Genomic DNA, 24,569 nt, shown 5'->3' with positions numbered 1-24,569 from the left:
ATCAAATATTACTTTGAATTTTCTTTCAAGAAGTTTGAAAAATACTGATCTTTCTGGATACTTACTTCTCTTTCTGCTTTCTCATTTTCATACTGATACATTCTTTCTTTTAAGTGATTACATTCCTCCATAATCTCCTGCATGAGAACTTGTTTTTCACTTTTGGCTTGAAGTCTTTTGACAACATCCTGAAGCGAGTCTTGGATATTAATTACTGTCTTTTCTTTACTATCAGCTTTGTTGAGAGCATCATCCAGTTGATGTCGAAGCAATGTATTTTCACTTTGTGGTTGAGAGAATCTCTCCTCTAAGGATTCCTGCTTTCTGATGTATTTATTCAGTTTACCTTTTTCACTTTCATACATGTGTTCAATTTCCTTCTTTTGACACTGTGTTTGGCTTAGGTCTCTTTGTACACCTTCTAAAACCAAAGTCTTCTCTCCAAGAGCATCTTTTGTGTGATGGAGCTCAATTTCTAGGCTATCGACTTAACTTTCAGCTTTAGAAATTTGTTGAGAAAGAATCTTATTATCATCTTTTAGGTTAGATACAACAGAATTCATTTTGTCTTTTAAACGAAACCATTCATCTCTTGCTCTCTAGAAAGCAAATTCTAGGTCTTTGTTTGATGTCTGACTTTGATCATGATCATGGATAGCAGTAGCCAGTATAGAAGGGTATTATAACTGTGGGCCCTCCAGAACCGGTTCAACTGACCCCATCTCTTACCAACAGAGTGATTAAGAATTGCCTTTCAAACTAGAAAGCTTCTGCACAGCAAAGGAAACCATCAACAAAACGAAAAGACAACCTAACAATTGGGAGAAGATATTTGCAAACCATACATCTGATAAGGGCTTAATCTCCAAAATATATAAAGAACTCATGCATCTCAACAACAAAAAAACTACCAACCCAATTAAAAAATGGGCAAAAGACCTGAACAGACATTTCTCCAAAGAAGATATACAGATGGCCAACGGGCACATGAAAAGATGTTCAAAATCACTAACTATCAGGGAAATGCAAATCAAAACTACAATCAGATATCACCTCACGCCCGTCAGAATGGCTATAATTAACAAGACAGGAAACAACATGTGTTGGAGAGGATGTGGAGAGAAGGGAACTCTCATACACTGCTGGTGGGAGTGCAAACTGGTGCAGCCACTATGGAAAACAGTATGGAGATTCCTCAAAAAATCAAGGATAGAACTACCATATGATCCAGCTATTCCACTGTTGGGTATTTATCCAAAGAACTTGAAAACACCAATTTGCAAAGGTACATGCACCCCTGTGTTCATTGCAGCCTTATTCACGATAACTAAGACTTGGAAGCACACTAAGTGCCCATCAAGGGATGAATGGATAAAGAAGCTGTGGTATATATACACAATGGAATACTTTTCAGCCATAAGAAACAATGAAATCCAGGCATTTGTGACAACATGGATGGACATTGAGGGTATAATGCAAAGTGAAATAAGTCAGAGGGAGAAGGTCAAATACCGTATGATTTCCTTCATTAAGTAGTAGATAATAACAACAATAAAGAAACACATAGGGACAGAGATTGGATTGGTGGTTACCAGAGGGGAAGGGGGGAGGGAGGAGGGTGAATGGGATAATTCAGTACATGTGTGGTGATGGGTTGTAATTGGTATTTTGGTGGTGAACATGATGTAGTCCATGCAGAAATTGAAGTACAATGATGTACACCTGAAATTTTTACAATGTTATAAACCAATGTTACTGCAATAAACAAAAAATTTATATATATAAAAAAAAAAAAGAATTGCCTTTCAGAAAATCTGCAAAGTCATGTAGCCAGAGCATGCACAAAAGAAGAAATCTTAATCTGAAATAACCTGAAATGACTCCTTCCCACGGAACCCAAGGACCGAGACACGACTGGAAGTTGAAAGTCAGACTCTTATCAGAAGCGAGGGGGTCCCTCATTCAGGAAGATCCAGTGTTAAAATTCTTTCCCCACCTCACTAAAAATGTTTAGAACGCTGTCATAAATGTTTAAAACCTTACCACAAATGCTTGAAACCTACCAATCAAAACCTGCCCCGCCAGTTTTCTGTGTGCCAGCCTGTTCTCCTTAACTTCTTAGATTTTGCCCCAAATCCTGAATTGGGGAGACAGATTTGAGGGGACACATCCCCTGTTCTTCCTGCAGATCAAAGTCACAGAATAAAGCTGATCTCTTTTTCCAAAGGCTGATGCTGTAATTAATTGGCTGTTTACATGCATTGGGGAAGAGAACCCCAATTTTGTGAGGTAACAGTATAATTCAACTTCTGTCTCCAGTCTTTCTTTGTTTTGTTTTTCATTCTCCACTTTAGAGTTTACACCATATTCTCAGCTGTCAGAACATTAAGCTGTCCACTATATTGGAATATTGTTTTTGTTAATGTTTCCTCATTCAGTTTTATTGTCTTTTGAAGATCATCATTCTTTTCTTTTGCATTTGCAATTTCCTCATAATATTTCTCTTCCTTTTCCTGGTTCTGGTTTCTTCCTGTGTCTATTTCCAGTCTTAGCATGGCAATTTCATCCTGCAACATGTGGTTTTCATGCAACAGATCTTTTTCTTTCTCACGACTATCAGAAACCTAAGTAAAACAAAGGAGACTTGTAGCTAGCATTCAATAAAATGGCAAATCATGATTTCCTCCGAAATTAAAGAATAGACCTATATGTTTATACAATAAAAAGGTTGCAGTAAGTGGATGTCTCACTGGAAAAAAAAAAGTTGGGTCCAAACCTCAAATGTTATATAAGCATAAATTCCCAAAAGTTCAAAAATTTAATTGAAGACAATGAACCCATGAAAGTAAAAAGGAAACCATGAGAGAATTTTTAAGAATCTCAGAATGGGAAAGGGATTTCTCTGAATTACAAGAAACCCAGAAGACATAAAAGATTCATAAATCTGACGACATTAAAAATTGAGTTTACAGTCTGATATCTAACCTATACGGCTACCCCACCGTAAAAGCCTGAGTTCTGCATACATATGGACAGATTAAATTTCCTAAAATTCTTTTCTCTTGAGAATATTCTATAGATATTCTACTTTTCTAACATTTTTATAGTCAGTCATAAAAACTACAGCTACTGACAACTGATAAATTTGGACATTATACCAAGCATTTCTACATCCATCAGTGAACTCACTGAGTTGTCACCGTTCTGGCACGGAGAGATTAACAATATGAGCAAGATGCCCAATTTCCCCAGGCTTCGGACTCTACTGCTAGTGCTCTTGTGCCAACCACAGCTACTCTCTAGTGGAAATACATACATATAAAAGAAGCCTTATATTTCAGAACACTATGGTACATAAGGTCAAATTGATAGAGCTCTTAGAAATCATGAGATTACTCGCTGCTGCAATCACTTTTATTTCCTCTTCATCATGTTTAAAATAGCAATAAATGTGAAATAGGGGAAAAATACAGTTAACTATTTTACAAGAAATAAAATATTTATCAATAAATTATCACTAAGTATATATTATAGCATATCATTGTTTTGAAAATCTCCTTATACTGAAATAGAATAGTACTTGGAACAAATTGTTACTTTTCTCCAAAGGAGGAGAATGACATCTAAAATATGGTCTCTGAACTGGCTACACTCTTCCTCCTTACTGTCAGTGGGAGTGATAAATGAACCTCTGCATTAATACATCAAGGGGGTGAAATCACTGCCCAAAACTGGAGTATCTTAATAGCAATAGTTTTGAAATTATAGAAAGCTCATTAATTCCCGTGGAACATATTAAAAGCCTCTTCTTTGGATGAGGCCATCGTTAATATCGCTTGACTGTTACAGACAAATGGATTTGAATTAAGAATATTACTTTATTGAATGGATCAAAAATGCCCCCTGCCCCCAACATATATATGCTTTAAAAATCCTCTATACTTTCCATGATTTGTTTTTTGTTTTTATTGGTGAGGAAGACTGGCCCTGAGCTAACATCTGTTGCCAATCTTCCTCTTTTTGCTTAAGGAGGATTGGTCCTGAGCTAACATCCCTGCCAATCTCCCTCTGTTTGTATGTGGGATGCCACCACAGCATGTCTTGATGAGCAGTGTGTAAGTCCGCGCCCTGGATCGGAACCCTTGAACCCTGGGCTGCCGAAGTGGAGCACGTGAATTTAACCACTACACTACCAGGCTGGCCCCAGGTGTTGGTTTTTTAAATATATACACACACAAATACACACACAAACATATTTGAAAATGATTAAAGAAAATACCTCAGTATTCATTTTCTTATAGCCATTTCTATCCTCTTTTGTTTGCAAAGGTAATTGGTCCGAATTCCATCCGGTAATATCCCGGCATTCTGTTCTCGAGCGAGGTGCCTCTGAGTGTCGTTTCGCTCTTCTACAACCTAGAGACACATTTCATTAAGTGTTTGGTCTCATACCACTAAAAAAGTCAAAAGCTTAAAGAGCAGAGCCTTAAAAAAAACCCTTAAGGGCCGGCCCCGTGGCTTAGCGGTTAAGTGCGTGCGCTCCGATGCGGGCTGCCGGGGTTCGGATCCGGGCGCACACCGACGCACTGCTTCTCGGGCCTCATGGCCGCGTCCCACATACAGCGGCTGGAAGAATGTGCAACTATGACTTACAACTGTCGCTTGGGGCTTTAGGGGAAAAAAAAAAAAAAAAAAAAAACGTTAAAAGGAAGTAGCCTTTTTAATAAGCACAACGATCTTTACTCTGCACGAATAACTCAAATTTTAATTTAAATGACAGCTAAATTTGTCATAGAGTAAAAATACAGGTAGATATAGTATTGTAAAATAAAATCTCTTTACAAAACATTCAACTAGTTCCATCACAGTCTCAAGGCAAGTTAGCCTGTATTTTAATGTAACAAAGCCAAAATTAATATTTATGTTAATGATTAAGCTCAATTTATATTCCATTCTTCCATTCAGAAAACACATATAGAGCATCTATTGGATGCCAAGAATTGCAAAAAATTAATAATTTTAGCTATAAATGTCATAGTTCATATTTAGGGTGAGATAACATTTTTAGTTGGTTTTAAACCCAAATAATATATACTAAATCAAAGGGATATTATAAATAATATTGATGAAATAATGTTAGAAGTATGAAATTTTTACCAAAGATTAATTTACATGATTCAAATTATTTCTTCCAGTCCTCAATTCCATGTCTAGTGTTCTAGGAGCGAGTTCAAGTTGTTGTTTCATTTCAACTTCTTTACTATATTGCTCTTCTTTTCTTCTTAACTGTTCCCTAATTTTTTCGTATAACTTATCAGTATCTCTTCCCTTCCCTTCTTCTTGTTTTAAGGTAAATCTGCAGTTAAATATGCTTATCTTAAAATCTGTTTTGTTAGAAAATAAAAAGTTAATTTTATGATCTAGTTCTACACATGTTGGTTTATTATGCTAATGAAATTTCCATGTTCCCCCATTTTTTTCCTTTCTAGGTCTCATGTTCTTAATTTCTCACTTCAGTCTCTTCCACAAGATATATATATTGAAAGGTGGCAATGAAAAAACCTTCTGCTGCTTAGTTTTAGACAATAGTGACTCTGGTAAATATTGCATGAAAGAAATTTTGAAATTATTCAGGAAAGTTAGAGTTGAAAATTCCCCTTTTTTCCACAGAGTCATAATTACTCCTCCATTAGGACAGATCATTTAGTTACTAATTAAAAAGAGAACTTTTTGTTTACAAACAAGCTCATGAGTTCACTAGAAAGAAAATCCCAGCTTCACACACGCTACAGCTCCCCCGACACATGGTCACAGCGTCAGAGGCGTCTGCAGGCGCCGGTCACCCAAGACGAGGCCAGAGAGGCCGCTATCCGGGGCCCTGCACTTTCTGTTCCTTCTTTGCAAGACTTTCAACTTGTTGATTATTATCTACTTTATAAATCATTTTAAAATCCCTTTTGGAACAAGACAGGATCCATACTAATTAAGTAAATAATAAAGAGTAATATGTGTTTTCAGCATGGACCTTTGAATTATTTTTATCCATGTGTGAGAGAGATTTTGAATAAACTAATCAGTAATCACTTTCCATTTTACCTTTTATTCCATGCATAGCTGAAGAATATTTATTTATTTTGTGAGGAAGATCGGCCCTGAGCTAACATCTGCCAATCCTCCTACTCATTTTTTGCTGAGGAAGACTGGCCCTGGGCTAACATCCATGCCCATCTTCCTTCACTTTATACGGAACGCCGCCACAGCATGGCCTGACAAGCGGTGCATCCCTGTGCGCCCAGGATCCGAACCGGTGAACCCCGGGCCGCCGCAGTGGAGCGCGTGCACTTAACCACTTGCGCCACCGGGCCGGCCCCCAGGTGAAGAATAAAATGGCATTAATTTTTAAATTTTTCTGTCTTGAGAAAAACGGTCATTTCACATTCTGGTGGGAATGTAAATTAATATAAACTTTCTTGAGAGCAATTAGAAATATGGATCAAAGACCTTTTTTAAAAGTTCTTACACTTTAACCAAATAATACTATACTGAAGAATTTATTAAAAGTAAATAATCAGAAATGTGGAAACAGATTTACATAAAAGATATTCCTTGCAGCATTAATTACAATACAGAAAAATGAAAAACAATTGAAATTTAATTTGTTAAATAAATAATGAGGTTTCTAAATGGTGGACTTCTATATGGTCATTAAAATGATGATTTGGAAGGATATGAATTAAATTATTAGAAGTAGTCACTGTTAAGAACTTGCTATATTACTTACAAGAATTTCATACGCCACAATACTAAAGAAGTTTTCTCCCGTATAAAATCCCAGAAGGGATTGTAATTTAGCAATTACAAAACTTCTCCTACATTTACTGTAGTATAAAAGTAAAAGTTCAAATATTTCTTTAAAATCAATATGGTCAATACCTCAAAATGCAGACTTCTCGTTCCCATTCCACTTTTTGATGCTCTGAGATTTCATTTCTTTTGTTTCTGACAGCTCCTTTTGTAGTCCACTAACTTTATTTTCCATTTAAAAAATTTTTCCTTTAAGTAATTCATGGTGATTTTTTTTTAAGTTCTGTTAATCTTCCATATGAAAGAACTGCATCATAGATCTTCAATAGGCTAACAGAATCTGCAGCAGGGAGGAAAAAAAACAGAAATAAAATACAGGTATTTTTTTGTGTGTAAAGGACTGTGTATTTTCACATTCCCTCATTCATACATTGAATAAATATACATTGAGTACCTACAACCCAGAAGACATTATACTAAGCTGTAGCTGTACAGACAAAATAGATAAGATCCTTGACTCTTGTTTAGCTTAAAGTCTAGTGGAAGAGAGAGACAAATAAAACATTAATTATAAATTCAGATAGATACTATAAGAAAACAGAGTTTAATGATCACATAACAGAACTTGGTCTAGACTGGGCCCAGGGAACACATCCCTGAGGAAGAGATGGCTACACTGAGAAATGAAGGATGAGCAGGAAGCAATTCAGCACAGGAGGAAGAAGAGCATTCTAGACAGCCTACAGCATGTGCTGAGCTTCTACTGCAATCTGCTTCTAGCCAAGATGGAGTGACAGGTTCTGATTTACCTTCCTACCTGAAACAAGCAAAAAACAAACCAGACAAAATACATTAAAAAGTGATTTTGAAGACAAAGGACTTCAGGCATGAAGGAGAATGATCCCTGAAAACAGATGAAGTTAGCCTAACCAACACCCAGCTCACTGCCTTGAGAGAATGGCCAGGCCACAACACAGGGAGAAGGGACTGAGGTGGAGCCCACCAGACTCCCTGAGCTGAGGTGATGAAGCTGAGAGTCTGGTGAGACCAAGGCCAATAGAGATCACAGGACAGAACACTGGGCAGTAGAGAGCGGAACAGAGAAGGAACCCTGGAGATCTGCAGAGGGCCCCCTGGGTGTTCAGCAGAGTAGTGCACAGTGCACACAGGTGAGGAAACCACCAGGGACCAGGGGGAAAGACCATCTGAAAAGGGTAGAGGAAATAGTGCCTGGTGCTCACACAGCACCAGGAATGGTGGCTATTCCCATTAGCCAGGCTGGAAAGACTCATAATTCACAGGACAATGACTAGAATAGTCAGAAAGGTCATGCCTTGGTAGTGGGGAATAATTAGCCATAGGCTGAGCACTGCTCTGGATGCACCTAATAAATCATAAGAGCAAGACCAGAAAGGATTAACTGTTATATTACAAAAACCAAAATCCAAGTTTTGCCTTTTATTTGTCCATATATGACTCTGCTTATATAAGTATCTAAAAGCACTGCTAATCTAATTACAGTTCTTCATCACTTTACTGTCTATCACTTGCCCCTTAGATTATCTCTTTTATTTGATATACGAATATAGCTGACTATGAAATGAAGTTCAAATCAAGAGGTAAAAGATATATGTTTAGCTACAGTTACTTTTGGTTAAGAGCATAAAGAAATAAAGAATTTCTATTTCCTGGAGACAATTTCAAAAACTCTAATGAATAATGTGATAAAACACTGCAAACCACAGGTCCTGTTATCTTTCTCTCTTAAAGCTTCCATAGTTTTGGGCACAAAGTTCCTTCCACAGCTGTGAGCCATGAATACTTTGGTGATCCTTCCTAACTCCTGCTCTTGACTAATGGGCCCCATCCTATGTTACATCCACGACCCCAGGGAAAAGGTAGGCAGCAACTACAGAAACTGGTTCTCATCTATCCCTGTATCCCAGCAGGATTCAGGGATTTTTCTAAGCACCCTCACAGTCAAGTCAAGAAACCCCTTCCTAATACTCTGCCTGCCTAAGCCAAGAAATCAGCTGGCAGCAAGAACAACGTTAAAAGGAAAGGCAAATGTGCAGACTAGAAGAGCAACAGTAATAATAATACTATAATAACAACGATAGTAACAAAAATTTTACTCTCTTGAATACTTACTATGGACCAAGTACTTTACTTAGATTATTTCATTTGATCCTCCAAAGTGAGATAAGGAGTTGTTCCTCACACTTCCTGAGAGAAAATAGCAATTTAGAGAAATAAAGTAAATACCATAGTCACTCAGTGGCAGGATAGCGTTTGATCCTAGTCTACTCTTAACCACCAAGCCTCAGGGCTCCTCTCAGGAAGGAGGTAGTATAGCATAAAAAATCATAAAATAGAAGCAGATTTTTAGTCCAAGCTCAAAAACTTTTTTCTCAATCTTGATTTCTTTTTTTATCCTACAGCCCTTATATGAAATAAAGAAAAAAGAAGACTGAAGAATTAGTAAATGAATTAAGTTTATACAAGTACAGCTTCAAATCAAACCTACGTCACAAAACTACTCAAACTTGCTCTCTTGTTCCTGGGCTTTTACAGCTTACAGTGATTTGAAAAATCTCTTCTTCCATCAATACAAAACAAGTATTCTGATAATCCTCTAACATTCCTTGTTTAAGTATCATCCCAAAAGAAACTCATGAAGCTGACATCCCTTTCAAACAAATTGCCCACTTATTGTAATACAGATCATCACAAAACTCAAATAAGAAAATATACAGACATTCTATAAAACAAGGGACCATGACTGTGTGGGAGATCAAGATTTGGCCATCCTAAAATACATCCCTTTACCTTGATTGTTTTCTCTGAGGGACATTTGACCTCCCCCACTAACTGCCTAAAATATTTGACATGGTGGCTCCTTCCTGGAACAGATCTATCATGATGGCTGTAAAGATAATGTAGGATAAATGTTACAATAGGAAAGGCACCAACAAGCCCATCTTATCGGAAGTTCTGTCTCTCTGGCCACATTCTCTGGATGGCCCTGCAAGGAGTTGCCAGACAAACATTTACTTTTATAAGGGAAATCTCCATTTGTAAAGGTATCTCCCTCTCTGTTTTGGGAAGAGGGGGGAATGGCCTCATTTCTAGAGGCTTATCAATGTAGAAGGTGAGGCCTTAAATCTGCATAATAACCTTACTCTTGTTTACTGTGCTTTAGTGGTAATCTCCTGTAACTGACTCTCCCCACCCCCAACATCCTCCTTTGTCGTTGGCTGAACATGGTATTTAAGACGAGAATTTCTGCTATTGTGTTGAGAAACGCAGCGTCCCTGCTTTCTCCCATGTATACATGTTATTAAAGTTGGTATTATTTTCTCCTGCTAACCTGTCTTGTTAATTATTTGGCCAGCCATAAGAACCTTAAGGAAAAGGGCAGAGGGGGATTCTCCCTCTTCCCCGGACAACTGTTTCTTCAATGTATTCTCAGAGATTAGTATTTTACTTGGAATCTAATGAACGTTTGTCACCTAAAATTAAAAAAAAAAAGAAACCCACAACACTGACTATTCTATTTTATTTTATTTTTATAATTTATTTATTTTTTCCCCCAAAACCCCAGCAGATAGTTGTATGTCATAGCTGCACATCCTTCTAGTTGCTGTATGTGGGACGCGGCCTCAGCATGGCCGGAGAAGCGGTGCGTCAGTGCGTGCCCGGGATCCGAACCCGGGCCGCCAGCAGCGGAGCGCGCGCACTTAACCACTAAGCCACGGGGCCGGCCCAACACTGACTATTCTAAATGCTATGTAGTATGCTGTATTAGATCCTGGAACAGAAAATGGACCCTAGTGGAAAAACTAGTATTTGGTGAAATTAGATTTTATTTTGTAAAATCTAAATAAAGTCTATAGTTTAAAGTATTGTACCAATGTTAATTCTTAGTTTTGATAAATGTACCATGGTTCTGTAAGTAGTCAGCAGTAGGAGAAGCCAGATGAAGAGTATATAGGAACTCTTTGTACTACCTTTACAACTTTTCTGTAAATCTAAAATTTTTCCAATAAGAAAAGTTACCAAAAAAAAAAAAGAAAACAACTCAGGAAAGAACCTGGCACATAGTAAATGTTAGTCAACGGTACCTATTAGAATTATTAATAGTATTAAAATGGCTTATTTTAATTGGAACAAAAAATATATTAACTTACCATATTTATTTTCAAAGAAGGATTGAGCAGAGACATGAGATGTATGCCAGTGGGAAGAAATGTTTTTGCCTTTACAAAATCCAGGAAGTTGGATCCATCTGTCTAATTTTTAATTCAGATAATTCAAGGTCCCTTAACCTTCAGTACAGGCTACTGAAGTATTATCAAGGTATTTAAAGAGTACTCATCACTTGAAACAATGTGGATTTCAAAAATCTAACAAATGCATTGATTTCCTTTTTCTTTAACATTTAAAAAATAAGTTGGTGCAAATATTTTTATAGTTCTAGTTTTACCGACGTCAGTCACAGGAGGTTTGACAAAGGTTAAAAAATCATATTGCCAATGGTATCACCAGTCCGTGGAGCTTTAAAGCTTCCTTCAGCCCCTAATGCCCATGAACAAAAGCCCATTTGACAAAGAAAGGGTGTGATCTGTGACCGCAGGACATCTCACTCCTCGGGCCTCACTGCTGAGATCCTTCTTTGAACTGAGAGGTTCTATAATTACCCACATCTAACTTCTAATAAATTAGAAGGGAAATTGAACAAAGTCAAAATGTGCGAAAACCAGGCAAGAAGAGGCACTCACCTTGTAACAGGTCTAAACATACTAAAATTGGGTAGGGGTGAGTTATCTTCCTGTTCACATGAACTGATAGGAATACACTAAAGACCAGTAACAATTACAAGCCCCAAACAGCTAAAACTTCAAGTAAGGAGAGCAAAAATAAACAGAATGAGTAATGTATCAACTTCTTACAATGGATGTAAAGTTAGATCCAGGGATTACACAGCTCTGGATTGACATTCAGGGTCTCTCATTTACTAGCTTTGTGAGAAGTCATTCATATTCTTAGAATCCATCTCCTCATTAGTAAAGTGACTAGGAAATATGCCCTGCCTATTTCACAACGAGATAGAATGAGTTAACAGAAGAGATCACGCCTTGCTCATCTACTTATCCTAACATACGCAGTAAGAAAGTTAAAGGCATGATGAAATAAAATACTTAAAAGTGCTTTTTTTTTTTTAAATTTTTTGTTTATTGCAGTAACATTGGTTTATGACATTGTAAAAATTTCAGGTGTACATCATTGTACTTCTATTTCTGCATAGATTACATCATGTTCACCACCAAAATACTAATTACAACTGTAGGATCCCAAAAAGGAAACCCCAACTCCAGTCTCGGGAAGGCGCGGACCCACAGACACAGAAGACCGAGCTTGATGCAAACGCAAGAGGTAAGAGTTTTATTAAGCGGAGCTCCGGGCCGACACGTGTCTCTCGCAGGAGACAGAGGAGTCGACCCCGAACCTTAAAGGGCAAGCTCTTTTATAGGATTGAAGCATAAAGCGGGAAAAAGGTTGTACGGTCTTACATGATTGGCTAATTTAAAACATTTAAACAGTTACATTTTATGGCGCGAATTGCTATGGCGAAGCGTATCAGGTTACACACAGCGTCCCCATCTGGACCCCCTCCACCCCGACCCTCCCCAACTTATCCCTCTGGAGCACTCTCTTGTTCTCAATTCTTCCCCGAACAGTTTAGGGTGGGTCTTTCATGAATAGAGTCAGTCAGGATTGATAAACGTTCCCTCCTATACCAGGAATCCTTAGGGCGTGGAGGTGCCTGTCTCTAAGGTAGTAACTTTTAAATTTTTAATATAATTTACTTCCTTCACAACCCATCACCACACACATGTACCGAATTATCCCTTTCACCCTCCTCCCTCCCCCCTTCCCCTAAAAGTGCTTTTTAAACTTCTAAAAACTATACAGTTTAAGGCGTATTATTATAATGGAAACAAAAGGACTATAGTATTCAAGAGCTACTTTTCAAAAGTTATTTTTAAAATGAAAAACCGAAAAGTCTATTTACAATACATAGACTTCAAAAGGGAAATGCAAATTCTTAACTAAGAAAGAAAATTATTCTCCTTACTGATTGGGTATCAGGTCCTAGGAACATACAGAGAAATAAGGCACATAAAAGCATAGTAATTGTCATACAACATGGTAACTGCTATTACAGAGACATAAAAACAAGTGGTGAGAGAACACAGAACACAGGGCAACCAATTTCCTAAGTAGAATGAGGCTTCATTGAAGTAACAGCTAATTAGCAAAATGCTGGGGGAAGGCTTGGGGAAGAGGGCACACAAAAAGTCATCGAAGGGCCTGGAATGTTTGAGATGTACTAAAAAGTTTAGTGACGGAAGAAGGGACTAGAAAGATGGGCTATGGCCAAATTGTGAAGAGCCTTGTTTGAATTTAATTCTACAGGTAATATGATTAGTTTTGTTTTACAGAAAGAAAATATGAGATAAAGAAGATAAACCGGATGAGAGAAGGCTGATGGAAGAAGAGAAAAATGATATGAGCCTGACCTAAGCCCTGACTAAGAAGGATGGAAATGACAAATCATAGATAACAGACACTTGAAGAAGCCAGTAGAGTAGAGAGATGGAGAGGGAGCAGGGTTCTGATAGATGTGCTGGTTATCAATTGTCTCTTAGCTCCTCTTCATCCCTCTTGTTCCTATGAACATGGATGTGGGCCCTTTATAATAGTCTTCCTTTGCCAGCGGGCACGATGTTAAGCTTCGTCAGTAGAGGGCGCCCGAGAGACACTGCGGGGAAAGAGGTTTTGCTCCTGGTTCTAGTGTGCTCACTCAGCAGGCTCCTGTCTGCAGCACCCAGGGTTTCTCCAGCATCTGGCTCCTGCCACGTGTGCAGCTTCTCCAAAGCCTGGCTCCTGCCGTGCACAGTGGCCAGCAGTACCCAGCAGCTTCCTGTGGCACCACTCCTTCACTGGGCAGCTCTGTAGCAGTTTTTCCAGGAAGACACATCCCCATGAACAGCTTTCCCTGGTACCCTAGATTTCCATCAAGTTCAGCTGGCGTGGCACCAGTGACTTCTCTGCCATTCAGTGAGCCAAGGCCATGCCCTCACCAACAAGGTCAGGACCTCAGCCTGGGGGTGGAGAACTCGTCCTGGGATGCTCTATTTCAGTACTAGGAGGATTAGCTGCTCCTGACATCTGCTAGTCTTAGATGAATTTTAAAGGTTTCTTTACTTATTACTAGCCAGTCCCTAGTTATTCCAATTCCCTGTAAAAATAGGGTTTTTAAAATATTAAACTAGAAAATTATACTGATTTTATATACTAAACTTTCACTGTTGAAATGACTATGTGGTTTCTCTCTCCTGTTTGGACCCAGACTGGTAAAGAGGGGCTGAAACCACTGGAAGATCAAACACACTGGAATGTGGGGGAGGAGCTCAGTTGTGGACGTCTTAATTTTGAGGTCCCTGGAGCCTACCACAGGGGTATTTTAACAAGCCACTAGATAAATTACTTTAAAACTTTAGAGAAACTTTAGGTTAGAGATATATTTGAGAGTTATCAGAATATAAATATATAGAGATGTTACGTGAAGACATGATAATGGGTAACATAACCTGGGAGACTGTGCATAATGAAAATTAGAGTAAGGATAAATACACAGTACACCCAATATTTAAGAGGTTGGCAATAAAAAGGGCCAGCAAAACAGAAAGAGAAAACAATCATCATCCTTGAAGCAGTTTAAGAGAGTATTTTGGGGCTGGCCCGGTGGTGCAAGCGGTTAAGTGCCCACGCTCCGCTGCGGCGGCCCAGCGTTCGCTGGTTCGGATCCCGGGCACGCACCGACGCACCGCTTGGCAAGCCATGCTGTGGCGGCGTCCCATATAAAGTGGAGGAAGATGGGCATGGATGTTAGGCCAGGGCCAGTCTTCCTCAGCAAAAAAAGAGGAGGATGGGCAGATGTTAGCACAGGGCTGATCTTCCTCACAAAAAAAAAAAAAAAAGAGTATTTTGAAAGTAGTGGATGTTCAGCAAGATTAAACGCTAAGGAAAAGCTGAAAAAGATGTGGATTTTTAAAAAGGCTTATATTTAGTACTAAGGAAGTCAACAAAATATAGCAAAATAAGTCTGTATAGCCAAACTATGATGGGATGTAGTGTAAATAAAAGTTTTGCAACTACAGTTATAAGTTCAAAGTACTTTTCCAAGAAGTCTGAAAGCAAAGGGAAAAGAAGTCAGTAGCTTGAAAGAAGTTAAAGGAGGGATTTTTGCTTGCATTGTGGAGTGAAGATTTGGATGAGCAAGACTTTATGAAAGCAAAGTCACCACACAACAAAGGAGGTGAGAGTAGAGACAGGTAGGATGCTCAGGGAGAATGAAATGTTTGTGAAGCAATAACGAGCACTCAGTGAAGACAAGTAATGAGGGTATATCAGAAGTTAAGAACACCAGTTCTGTATTTGAGACCATTAGTCTCAAGCTCAACACTGGCTTCTAGAGTTGAGCTACTTTTCAAGCCCCAAAAATGTCCTTCACTACTGACCTAGCAATTTCACTTGACGAAACAAAGATTTAGCAACACAGAGAGTAAAAATGGTGCTGTTTATAGCAACAAAAAATTGGAAATAATGTCCAATAACGGGACATCATACAATGAACACTTTGAAGTCCTTAGAAATATAGAAAATGTAAGACATAAGTTCATAAGACTATTAAATGAAAAAAGCAGAAACTAAATCAGCATATATAGCATGATCCAATTATTGTAAAACATAAAAGCACAAGAGAAAAAAAAGAGACATGAAATATAAACACAAAAAGGTAACAGCATTGGGGGCTGGCCCCGTTGCGTAGTGGTTAAGTTCACATTCCCTTTCGGTGGCCCAGGCTTTAGGCTTCAGATCCTGGGCATGGGCCTACACACTGCTCATCAAGCCATGTTGTGGTGGCATCCCACATAAAAAGTAGAGGAAGACCGGCACAGACGTTAGCTCAATGACAATCTTCCTCAAGCAAAAAGAGGAAGATTGGCAACAGATGTTAGCTCAGGGCCAATCTTTCTCACCAAAAAAAAAAAAAAAAAAAGTTAACAGCATTATCCCTGGGGAATAGAATCACAGGTAAATTTTATTTTTTCCCCTTACATAACATATCCCAAAATTTCTAAAATGAACATAATTTTGCTGCATGTAGCAATTTTGATGCATGTAGTATTTTCATGAGGAAAGCTCTCTTGGACTATAATTTGGGAGAAGAGTGTAACAACAGTAGAAAGACAATGGATTGCCTACAGAAAGAGGCAATAGGAACGGGGCAGACAGTATAAATGGAAAGTATGAAAAGGACAGAGACAAACTTTTCATCTAATTAAAATTTTATCCTAAGACTGACCCCACAACCCCCCAAAGTGAACTCTTTTCCAACTCCACTGTCCTTTGCCAAAGCCCCTGATATCAGGACTAAGCACATAAGCTATTTATGGGCTGAAGAGGCTTTTGAGAAAGTTAACTACAGATTATAAAGTTTTCTATGAAAAATGTCTTCTGAGCTACAAGCAACGATGTTATTAATGAAGCATCTGAACACAAAGGATCCTAGGTAGGGAATTCTCTTTACTCTAGGCAACACTGATTTTATAATTCTCTGAACGCTGAAAGCACAGTTTCATAGCTCAGACATTTCACTCTCAGGTTCCTCTGCGCTAATCGTTCAATTACAGTGACAGCTCCTATGAGGCAGGAGACGATAACTTCTTCCTGGTCTATCTTCCCTGAGACTTGGGAGGCAGTTTTGGTCAGTTAACTGTGGGTTCACTGCTACTGCTGGAGGAACACAAAAGAGCATCTAAGTGGCATCACAGGAGTAGTAATCCAAAATTGAATACCAAATATACTGCCACATGAAAATTTTTATAGATTAAATGTTAAAGAATAAAACAAAGTAACTTTTCTAGCTGGAATTAGACATCTTTAATTATAAAGGAGATTAAACTGAAGACAGAAATCACCTTGTTCCAAATGCCTAAACACAGAAAGATATTTCACACGTCTACAATGTACTGAATCAAAGAGGCTTTCTCACACAGCCAGGGGAAAAGCTATGACCCCATTGCTGGGAGCCTCAGGCTCAGGAAGCACATCTCCACGTTGGCTTTCAGAAACCGATGCACTGACAGAAAGAGACGCGTGTTTTGGTGACTGGAAGGCATGGATGAGATGACTGAGGAACTGTAACCTAGAAGAAGATAAAAATTGAAACTAAGTAGTGTGTTTTCTAAAGTAAAAACAGAAAAGAATCCTGTTATTGTCAGGATTGGGGTTTCGTAAAAAGTTAAACATATACTGTGCATCAAAACTCTGTATTAAAACTGTGACAGGAAGACGTCAGCTGTGAGAGAAACACTGCTCACGGGCAGCAAAGGGCGGCTGCTCGGTTAGAGCAAGTGCCGACGGCCCCAGGGTTAGAGGCCGGGGAGGCACCTGCCAGCGCGCAGAGACTCGAGAACGCGAAGCCGCCAAACGCCTCTGAACACAGACGAGAAAAAGCGCTCAACGAGGGGAGTCCCCCAACTCCAGGCACACCCCAACCTCCTACACAACGGGAGCTTGGAGCCCGCCCACCGGAAGTGAAGCCGGAGGAAACGCCCCGCCGGAGGCGTGGGTGACGTAAGCGCGCCGACGCAGGTGCCGTTCTTCCGGCGATGGGTGGTGCTGGGGCGGAGGCGGGGCGGAGGCGGGGCGGAGGCGCGGCGGAGGCGCGGCGGAGGCGGGGCGTGGGGCTGGTGGGGGCTCTGGTGTGTAGGTGCGTTCAGACCGAGGGGAGTGAGAGGCTCGAACGAGGGACCCCTCGGTGGGGCCTCGCGCGGCGCTGTGTGACGGGCAGCTGAGCGGCCGGTGGAGGCTTCTCGGGCAGCCAGTGCCCCCGCCGCGCGGCCTCAGCGGGCTTCTCCTCGGTTCCCCGCAGCCAGCGCCGCGGGGGTCCTGGCCCAGGGGCACCTGCTGCCGAGGGACCCGCGCCGCCAGGTGCTCACGATGGGGCTGGTCTTCGCTAATCTGTGGAGCCTCGTCTGTAACCGGGGTGAGGAGGACGGGGCTGCGCGACGGCTCGAATCCGAGCCAGAGGGCCTGGGCACCGAGGGGACAGCCGGAGGCAGGGCTCTCCGTGGACACCGCCGTTCTGAGACGCGGAGGAGGGCTGTGTCCGGGGGTCGGGTGGAAACTGAGCACTTTAGGCCGGGAGAGGGTGCAGGGGAGACGTGATGTGGGGGGAAATGGGGAGTCTGGGAGGAGGCATTTGGTGGCCCAGGATCCAAACCACGAATTTTTAGATTTTAGCGAAGCCAAGCGGAAAGCACCTAATGATACCTGAACTCAAAAAGTTTTAAAAATGTTACATATATAGTGTTTTATCAGCTAACATAGGAAACATTTCCCTCAGACTCCATCTGTTTGTTCATTAGCTCTGTTCTGTTGCCATAAATGTATTTATTGAATATAGAAACAGTAGTCATAGGCTGGTAATTGTAGTAGTCAGATGGCCGGCCCCGGTGGCCTGGTGGTGAAGTTCGGCGCGCTCCGCTTCGGCGCCCCGGGTTCGGTTCCCAGGCGCGGAAAAGAGGAAGATTGGCAACAACTGTTAGCTCAGAGCGAATCTTCCTGCGCAAAAAAACCCCCCCAAAAAACAGTAGTCATAATGTATATATTTTTGATATAAAATATTCACATCATTGGGAAACCGTATTTCAATTAAAGTTACTTTTATAAAATATTTCTGATAAACTTTCCATCACAGTAAGATGTTGCTGATCACCAGCCCCATCCTTTCCTACGTGAAATTTCATTCCAATTAATAACTTTGGAATATTCTTGAAGTTTAGCTGGTATTTATCTTACTTGCTGCTACCATTAATCCCTTTCAAGGAGTCCTGCTAACGGATTCCATTTTTTAAATTTTGTACCTGGATTATTAGTTTCTCACTTTACTGTGAAACATGTTAATCCAAATCAGAGTATTCCTTAAAAAACTATTTTGCAAGATTTGATGAAAGAGCGACTATACGTGACAACTGTACAGCGGGCATATGTGTAAACTGTGTACTAAATTTGTAAATGAAGAAATAATCCCAAAGACAATGGGATATTTACTGACTTGTGGAATGTAAAATTATAGTCTTTTCACACAGCAAAGGCTTCATCGTAACCTGCTCAGTTGTAGAATCATGATTTTTGTAGTCAACCTAGAAAATGCTGGAAATTTTCTTAATAGTTCTATGGTTTTTTTTTTTTTTTATCAAACCCCTTTCAGTTTTTCCTATGCTCTTTCTCTAATGCTCCTTTAAGTTACTGTTACAAAAAGGTCCTGCTAAATGTAGGATGTTTTAGTCATATTGTACTTTAGGACAATGCCACATTTTTAACGTAGTCTGTTATGCATTCCTGTTAAACAAACATTCACTGTCAGCTACACTGAAATGTTCAGCCAGCTTGGTTTAAAGTCATTTGTATAAAACAGAGCTGGCTTCTGCACTATTTATTATTAGTGGTATTAATTGCCATTTTAGGAATGATTCTCATAGTTGAGAATATGTTAAATATTCAGCAGCAGCTCACACTTGTGGAGCATCTTTCTAAGGGGCAGTGCCAGTCACTGATGTTACTTAGTGATCTTCCCATTGTGTCTGTACATCTGAGCACTAGGGGTCCATAGAGAGAGAGAAATGCCTAACCCAACCTCAGGGAAGGGCGTTCAAGAAAGGCTTCTTCAGAGAAGAGGCCTTCTAAAGATCTGACCTGATCCAAGAGCCCTTGCAATCTTGATAAATATGACAAATACTTAGAAGAAATGCCCAATGGAAACCTATGAGAGAAAAAAAAGAAACTATGAGGTAATTGTTTCCAGTTATCCACTTTATATGCCCAAGGCTCAGGAATTTTTGGGTCATTTGAATGAAAGTTAACAAAACAGTTAGATATATTTAATACTACACGAGACAACCTTTAAACTGTGGCTGGGTTTTGGGTGTTTTAATACACCTTATCTAGACAGCAGGTAGGATGAAGCAAGCCTAAGGTTATAAGTAATTTTCTTAAAAAGCTGCCACTTATATCAGCCACTATAGGGAGATGTTTGGTCACTTTTGCGGTTTGGGTGGTGGTCTTGTTTTTATCTGATTTCAGATTTGATTATGAAGTGGTCTTGTCTTGATCTATCGTCATCACAGTTGCTTTGTCTGATGTTGGTGTTCTGTGAGGTTGTTTATGTTCAACAGGAGAACAGCAAGGCCCAGCTGTAAGTGCCCGGCCAGTTCCCAGCTGTCAGAAGCTGGTTTTCTCTTTCTCACCAATCACATCTCTAATGACTTGTATAATATGTGTTCCAATAAATGATAAAAGGTACCCAAATTGTGGAATATGCTCATATTTTTAATCTGCAGAGTGAAGATAATATTCATTTTAGTTTTAGTTTAAAATCATGAAAAGAAAGTAAACATAGTGAAGGTGGACTATCATTTAGAAGAGGTCCAGGCTCAGATCTGAAAGAGGGTTGATTTACCAGATGGTAAGAAGAAAAAGTCGGGTAGGCACTCGGCTCAGTTACGGCACGTGGCGAATGTTATACTTCCCATTCCCTGAGTTCTTAAGGAACTACTACTTAGGAACTCAGGAATGGAAAACATTTTTTATAGCCAAGTTAAATATTGCTAATTTTATTCCTTTTGTTAGATTCACTGATTTTAACATAAAAATGTCTTGCATTCTTTACAAATTAAAACACAAGACCCAAATGAAAATTCCAGACATCTATAGGCATCTCCTTTACTTTATACTCTGCTAACTCCATAAAGAAAAGATCACTTTAGAAACACAAAATATAATCTCATAACACCCCCCTGACTACTTCGTCTGTGAAGTAGAGTCCCCTGACCTGGTGAAACAGCTGGTAGCCTTTTCTGTTTCTTTAACAACCATGCCATCAATCACTTGGCCTGACAACGGTTAGGTTAAAGAAAACCCCCACAGAGCAAATGTTTGGAATTTTTATTGCTAAGGCTCCTTCTATGTGCTTTTGCATTTTACAAATTTACAATAAAAAAACCTATACAATTCTTATTTACCAGCCAAATCATGTCTTCTATTCTGGCATCTCTGAGGGAATCCGGGTCAGGGTCCTGTAGTGGCACAACAGATGGATCAAATCGCTGTGGCTGTTTCAATTGTTCAAGTAATAGGCCAGCGCCCATCATTCCTCTTCTTTAATCTGTGGTTCCTGTTTCAAGAAAACAAATAAGTATGGACAAACATCCTATAATTAGTGTGCCTGTGTACAATTTAAAAGACAAATTGAGTTGTAACTACCATAAATTCCAAAAATAGAAAAATGAGTAAATACCTTTTATTTTCGTGGAATGTACATGCTGTTTTTCTGGGTAGTAAAGTGGGAAAGCAGTAATACGTGGTCACCTGATAAGTGAGTACCTGTTATGGCCTATTTGCTTATCAAGTACTGTGGCTTTGCAAAAGGCCTGAGCTTCATAGTTAGAAACACATGGATTCAAATTGTAGTTCTGCCATATTTCAGCTGTGTGACGTTAAGCAAGTAACTTTACCTGTCTCCACATTGATAAAATACTCATTTAAAATACTCATTTCTAAGGCTTAAATAAATAAGGTGGTATCGTGCCTGGCACATAGTGGGCACTCAATAAGTGGAACATTATTATCAATAACAGCAACAGATTAAAATACAGCTGTATTTATCAGACTCTTCAAAACTGATAGAGTTCCTTAGGCATGTAAAGATGCCTCTCTCTGACCTATACCAATTGGATGATAAAAGTTGTCTCTTGTTGTTGTTTTTAAATATACTAGAACAAATATTAGGGATAAATAAGGCTGCATCAGTTAGTTTAGAGGAACACAGAATCATCTGGCCTTGAGTAAATACTTGCAAGCCACTACTACAAAAGATCCATAATCCTAACTTAAGTCATCATTTCACAGACAAATATTTCTATATTACTGAAGATATATTTTCTTAGGTATATGCCTGAAAACCTGTCATTTATTAACCTGTAGGGAAAAAAAAATTCCATCTCTTCTAGGTATATATTGAGTGTATGTGTATATACACACACATTAAATTGGAGTGAACTCTGAAGTCTTCCTTTCAGCTACAGTGTAATTATCTGAACTTCTGAGTCTAGAAACACCTTTATTTATACATTCCAATTACCTACTAGAATTCTGTGCAGGAAGTTACTGAAGTTAGATGTTCAATGTATCTGAATGAATGTGAGCTTTATTACAGATTTAAGCTTAATCTCAAACATCATGGGTTAAAAACCTACTCATAAGTATAGTTTTAATAAAAACCATAACAGAAAGACAGTACTAGGTAAAGTACAAGAAAGCCTTTTAAATGTTACAGATTTTATATAAGAAATCATAAGAAGTGATAATCCTGAACAATTTTTCCCCCTTGGCTAGTCTTTTTTTTTTTTTTTTTGTGAGGAAGATCAGCCCTGAGCTAACATCTGATGCCAATCCTCCTCTTTTTTCCTGAGGAGGATTGGCCCTGAGCTAACATGCGTGCCCATCTTCCTCTATATGGGACGCCGTCACAGCATGGCTCGGCAAGCATTGTGTCGGTGCGCACCCAGGATCCGAACCGGCAAACGCGGGGCCACCGCAGCGGGGCGCGCGCACTTAACTGCTCGCACCACTGGGCCGGCCCCTGGCTAGTCTTTTGATATGCCAGTTATTAAAGCCTGTTTGGGCTTCGATATGACATGAGAAAAAAATGCTCAATATTTTCCATATCAGAAGAATATAGGACTGGGAGGGAAAAAAGCTTTTTTGGAAACAAAGTTCTGAGTAACTTGAACAAGAACCGCAAGTGAAAGAAACATGTAACAAAAATACCCTGTAGCTCTGTGGCATTTTACCCTAATGGCAAGGAATGAACAAGAGACAAGCTTTGTCAGGAAGTCAGAATTCTCTATGGACAGTCAAAATGGATCTAATTAGAGAAACATTCTTGTTTACTGCAGTATTTGTTTCAGAAGTTTTACTCAACATATTTCTTCATATAACACCCTGTGTTTATCACTGCACTTAAGTTCTGTGATGTATCAGATTACACAGAGAAAACTAAAAGTATTCTTACCTGGGCCTGAAGCTGAAGGTCAGGAAACGTGAGGGCCCAGGCAACTTGTTCTTCATTTTCCAATGTGATGGTGCGTGTAATATAAACCAGCATGCCCCCGGCTTCAGCAGCTTCACTGCCTAAAGAAAAATGTGACAAACTGTGTATCACAAGACCAAATAAACTTTTTTTCTTTTTTTGGTGAGGAAGATTAGCCCTGAGCTAACATCTGTTGCCAATCCTCCTCTCTTTGCTGAGGAAGCTTGGCCCTGGGCTAACATCCGTGCCCATCTTCCCCTACTTTATATGTGGGACGCTGCCACAGCATGGCCTCATAAGCAGTACATGGGTCCACGCCCAGGATTTGAACCTGCAAACTCAGGGCCGCTAAGGTGGAGTGCACACACCTAACCACTATGCCACCAGGCTGGCCCCCCAAATAAACATTTTAAGGGATTTTATATTTATATGATATAGTTATCTATATGATACTTTTCAAGTGTTTGGGATAAATAAAATGATGTTCTTATGACCAGAATTCTTTATCTAATTATTCCAGACTGGATGCATTTCATTATCTTGGAGCTGTTATAGTTCATTTGGACCAAGACTTTCCCAACTACCATCATTCAGTTTCACGGCTTTAGATACCATTTTTTATGCTGAAAACTCACAAATTTACATTTTTAGGCCAGACTTCTTTCTGAATTCCCCACTCATATATTCAAGTGCCTTTTCAATATTTCTACTATCAAATTTGACACATCCCAAACTGAACTCCTGTCTTCCCTCTGAAACCTATTGGAGTATGTCCATCCTTCCAGATGCTCAGGCCCCAAACCTTTGATTGTCCTTTATGCCTCTCTCTCAAGTCCCCATCCGTCAGCAAATCCTCTTGGCCCTTCAAACTATATCCAGTATTTTGTACTGCTCACCACTTCCACTGCTGGCATTCTGGTCCAAGCCTCTTTATCTTTTGCCTGGATTATTGCAACTGTCTCCTACTTAGTCTGCTTGCTTCCCCCCGCACCCTCCCACAATCTGTTCTCAATATGGCAGCCAGAGCAGTACTTTTTTTTTTTTTGAGCAAGATCAGCCCTGAGCTAACATCCAATGCCAATCCTCCTCTTTTTGCGAAGGAAGATTGGCCCTGGGCTAACATCTGTGCCCATCTTCCTCTACTTTATATGGGATTCAGCCACAGCATGGCTTGACAAGCGGTGCACCGGTGTGCGCCCGGGATCCAAACCTGCGAACCCTAGGCCACCAAAGCGGAGCGTGTGCACAAACCGCTGCGCCACTGGGCCGGCCCCAGAGCAGTACTTTTAAGACTTGTCACTTCTCAGCTCAAAACCCTTCCAGTGTCCTCCGTGATCACTTGGAGTCAAAGCCCAAGTCCTTCCAGGGGCTTTCAAGGCCCTACACAAAGCAGGCCCCTGGCTGCCTGCCTGACCTCACCTCGCACACCGTGCTCACTCTGCTTTAGCAACTCCAGCCTCTGCTCTTCTGGAACACGCATGGCACACTCCCACCTCCGGATCTTTGCCCCAGCTTGGAAAGTTCTAATTCTCTGCAT

General features: G+C 39.9%; 1 pseudogene; it reads right to left on the bottom strand.

The window, feature by feature from the left end:
• LOC147912954 (ankyrin repeat domain-containing protein 26-like) lies at positions 1 to 24,569 on the bottom strand (annotated as a pseudogene).

This window comes from Ceratotherium simum, chromosome 32 (assembly GCF_057802395.1).
Source record: "Ceratotherium simum simum isolate JZ-2026a chromosome 32, ASM5780239v1, whole genome shotgun sequence".
In the NCBI taxonomy this organism is placed as follows: domain Eukaryota; kingdom Metazoa; phylum Chordata; class Mammalia; order Perissodactyla; family Rhinocerotidae; genus Ceratotherium; species Ceratotherium simum.
Note: the sequence above shows the minus strand (reverse complement) of the source record. Positions and strands in the feature narration are given on the sequence as shown.